Source organism: Rhineura floridana, chromosome 19 (assembly GCF_030035675.1).
Source record: "Rhineura floridana isolate rRhiFlo1 chromosome 19, rRhiFlo1.hap2, whole genome shotgun sequence".
Lineage (NCBI taxonomy): Eukaryota > Metazoa > Chordata > Lepidosauria > Squamata > Rhineuridae > Rhineura > Rhineura floridana.
Window position 1 is genome coordinate 20,722,840 of NC_084498.1, and position 4,457 is coordinate 20,727,296.

Below are 4,457 nucleotides of genomic sequence, written 5' to 3' on the forward strand. Positions count from 1 at the left end.
AAGCAGGATACATTTGTTATTGAAATTAAATTCAGAATGACAAAAAAAACATGATGAAGTTTCTGTATAATGTTTCTTGAAATGGACGGTGGTATATAAATATAAGGATAAATACCAACAATATTTGAAACCAACCTTATAGTATAGAGGAAGAAAACTATTCGACCAGTTAAAAATACACAGAGATATGCAGAATCAGACCTAATTGGCCCGTGTAGTATAATCAGAGCTGGCTTCAAAGGGCAGCCAGGTGGGGCCCTGGCTGAGGGCCCTGTGGCCCACAGGGGCTCCTGAAGGGCCCCTTGTTATGGTGGGGGAGTAGCGCTCCCCATACGCAGCAGGGTCCCTGCCGCGGATCGCAGGGAGGGAGCTGCCCGCCCGCTGGCCTGCCAACCTGCACCCGCTCCCTCGCTCTCTCTCCCGCCTGCTCGCTCGCTCCCCCTCTCCCCCGCTCTCTCTCCCGCCTGCTCGCTCGCTCCCCCTCTCCCCCGCTCTCTCTCTCTCCCGCCCGCTTGCTCGCTCACCCTCCCCCCCTCACTTGCTCGACCTCCCACTCCTCAGCCCGCCTGGTAGGTAGATAGGTGGGGTGTGTGTGCATGTGCCAGGGCCCAAGGCAGGCTGGTGCCCAAGGGCCCCGGTATGCCTGGGGCCGGCCCTGAGTATAATCTACACTGACTGGGAGAGGGTCTCGGGGGTATAAGGCAGGGGTGCCTCCCAGCCCTACCTGGAGATACACCTCTTTCCCCTGGACGTTAACATTCAGGGTACTTTGCTTTGTGGGGCCCACCTCTGTTCCTGAATTTGCATCGTTCTGTTCATTTTTGGAATGGTTTTACTATTGCTAACAGTTTTGTCTTTTTTATATAACCGTATATTCTGTTGTTGTAACCCACCCTGGGACCTTATGGTGAAGTGCGGTTAAGAAACTTTACAAATGAATACATATATATATATAAAGCATTGTCCTATGTTCAGGGAAAGGGCCACAGCAGCTCAGATCACATGCTTGGCATGCAGAAGGCCCCGATTTCAATCTCTAGTGTTTCCATGTAGGGCTGTCAGAAATGCTGGAGAGCCACTGCCAGTCAGTGTTGGCAATACTGAGCTAGACAGGCAAGTATTTTGACTCTGTATCGAGACAGCTCACTGCTAAATGAGTCCAGCCACATCCCTGGAAGGAAGCGATTCCATCAGCTTACGTATTAGTGCCCTCTGCTGGGCTCACGGGAACATTATACTGCGGTAGATGCCTGGTCATTTAGTAGGCTTAAAGTGCCAGTACGTGCCGTCACAGTGTTTACAAAGCTAAGTGCTAGCTAATAGCCCGTGTGGACAGTTGATGTTTCATCCATGGGAGTCAATTCTAGGAATGGTCTTTTGATAAACGAGAAGGCTCTCTCCTGAACGCTTCCTCTAAGGCTAGTCCAAATGGTCACATGATGGCTATGTTCTACCTCCATGGTTGGAGGCAGTATGTCTCTCCATGCTAGTTTCTCGGAACCTCAAGTGGAAGTGTGCTGTTGCATTTGGCTGATACCCACTGGGGTATCGGGTTTCGCCACTGTGAGAACACATTGCAGGACTAGACAGGCCACTGACTTGATCCTGCAGGAACTTAACTGTTAGAAGTTCAACCCAACTTTGCTGTAGGGTCAAACCTCCCCTCTTCTTGGGGGGTGACGATACACGATTGGGTGGGTGGGTGCTCCCTGGCATTGATTGTCAGGCAACTGTATTGGGCAGGGGACATTTCCTGCTGGAATGAATTTTATCTTTCTTGTTAAAGGAAGTTTCTAACCCTCATGATCATACAAAGGTACATCAAAAGACGCACTAGTCCCAGGAATACAGGAAGCCACCTTCTACCAAGTCAGACCCAGTTGGTCCATCTAGCTTAGTATTGTCTTCACTGACTGGCAGCAGCTCTCCAAGGCTTCAGGCAAGGGGGGGCAGTTCCTGTCATACTCCAGGGGCTGCCCCAGGGTCTACATGAGGTAAAAGCATTCACCAAAGTACTCAGCAATGAAGGCACGGTTGGAGATGGAGCACAGACCAAATAAACCAAGGTGAAGCACAGAAAATCAGTTTAGGTCCAGAGACAAAGTGAAGGGGAAATTCCAGGTCAATATTTTTATTATTATTATTATTATTGTTGTTGTTGTTGTTGTTATACCACCCTTCCTCCAAAGAGCTCTTAAATGGTGTACATGGTTTCCCCCTCTCCATTTTCTCCTCACAACAACCCCGCGAGGTAGGTTAGGCTGAGAGGCAGTGCCTGGCCCAAGGTCACCCAGTGAGCTTCATCGTCTCCCAGGTCCCAGTCCAACCACTGCACCACAATATCACTGGACTTTGAGCCAGGTACAACACAGCAAGGTCAGGAGACTAGAACCAGAAACCACAAAACAAGGAGGCAGCGACTTGCGTCCTTTCCAAACACTGGAAGGCTCAGGCCTCCTAAACCACACCCTAATCCCAGCTGGTGGCAGTGAAGGAGCATCAGGGATTGCTTACTCACCAGTAGACCAATGATCTACAGGCACTTATTGTGATGATGTTCTCCAGCCTGGATCTGACATTTTTGGCACCAGCACTCTTGAGAACAGGGAGCTGCTCCATCTTATCTTCTCACAGTTCTGGAGATTCTTCATCAGGTTTCAACCTGGAAGGCCCTTCAAGGAGATCTTCAACATTGGACGCAGGGCTCTGCCTGCTTCTCAAATCGTCATCCTGTGGGGTGGCTGGTCCGTCCTCTGAGGACCTTGTGTCTGGTACCAAATGAGGACTAGACATGACACCTGCCTGAAGATGTTGAGGATTGAAACTGGGACCTTCTGCGTGCAACGCAGATGGTCTACCACTGGCTACGGGCCTTTCCCAACGACAGGCCAAGCATGACCCACAATCATTTGTTTAGTTATTACATTTCTATCCCGCTCTTCCTCCCAGTAGGAGCCCAGGGCAGCAAGCAAAAAGACTAAAAACATTCTAAAACATTGTAAAAACAGACTTTTAAAATATATTAAAATGTCTTTAAAAACATGCCGAAACAAAACATCCTTAAAAACATCTTTAGAAACATCTTAACAAACAATTCCAGCACAGACGCACACTGGGATAAGGTCTCTACTTAAAAGGCTTGTTGAAAGAGGGAGATCAGGACATTTATAGCTCATTGCTTCTTCCTGTGAAGAGTAGAAGCAAAAAAGGGCTGTGACAATCAATTATAAATCAGCATTAAGATGGCTTTCCTTCACAAACCTGCCTCTTCCCTTACATTAGGGCGGGGGATCCTCTGGCCCTCTAGGTGTTGTTGGACTCCAACTCCCATCAGCCCTAGCCGGTATGGTCAGTGGTCAGGGACGATGGGAGTTGTAGTCCCACAAAGCCAGATTCCTCACCCCCTAACTCAGTTAATATACAGAGGCCCTACTCTTGACCCCACCCATTTCCCATGGCTAGTTGGATGCTGAATCTGGCGACAGGGCCTTGTCAGTAGCGGCTCCAGTCTTTAGAATTTCTTTTAGAATCTCTTTGGATAGAGAAAGGTTTTTCTCCCTCTCTTTCTCTCAACACTAGAACTTGGGGTCATCCAATGAACCTGAATGTTGGAAAATTTAGGACAAAAGAAAGCACTGTTTCACCCAGCACAGAACTATGGAATACACTCCCACGAAAGGCGGCAATGGCCACCAATTTGGGTGGCTTTAAAAGAGGACTAGACAAATTCATGGGGGAATAAGGCTATCATTGGCTACTAACCCTGATGGTTATGCTCTTCCTCCATGGTTGGAGGCAGCATGCTTCTCAATGCCAGTTGCTGGAAATGGCAGGTGGGGAGAGCGCTCTTGCGCTCAGGTTCTGCTTGTGGGCTTCCCATAATGGGCACCTGGTGCCACTGTGAGAACAGGATGCTGGTCTAGGTGGGCCACTGGCCTGATCCAGCAGGGCTCTTCTTAGGTTCTTATCGGTCTGCCACCAACCTTGTGATCTTTTAGGTGCCAAGGAGAAACTCTCTTATTTCTTCAGCTTTTATCTGAATATTATTATCTACTGCTAGTCCTGTTATCCTTTCCTCCTGCAGACTGTGGTTTGTCTTTTTTTTATTACCATGGTTTAATCATTGCCATAAAGATCAGTTTTACAACCTAGTATCTTAGATTGCCAAGACATACATATGTATATAATACCTACATGTATATCAGCTCTCTCTCCTTCTCTTTGATGGAAAGTTAAGGCTAACAATTCTTTATATTTTAAAAAGGCTTAAGGGTGCAATTGTATATCTATAGCTATCCATTTATATCTCTTTGCGTTCTCTGTGTGTGCTCCTATTGGACTCCTGGGATCCATAAAAATAAAAACAAGTTTCTAGTCCATGAGATTTACAGAGAGAAACTTTATGAAAGAAGACTGGGGAAGAAACCCACAGGCCACGAAAAACAAAGAGACATTCA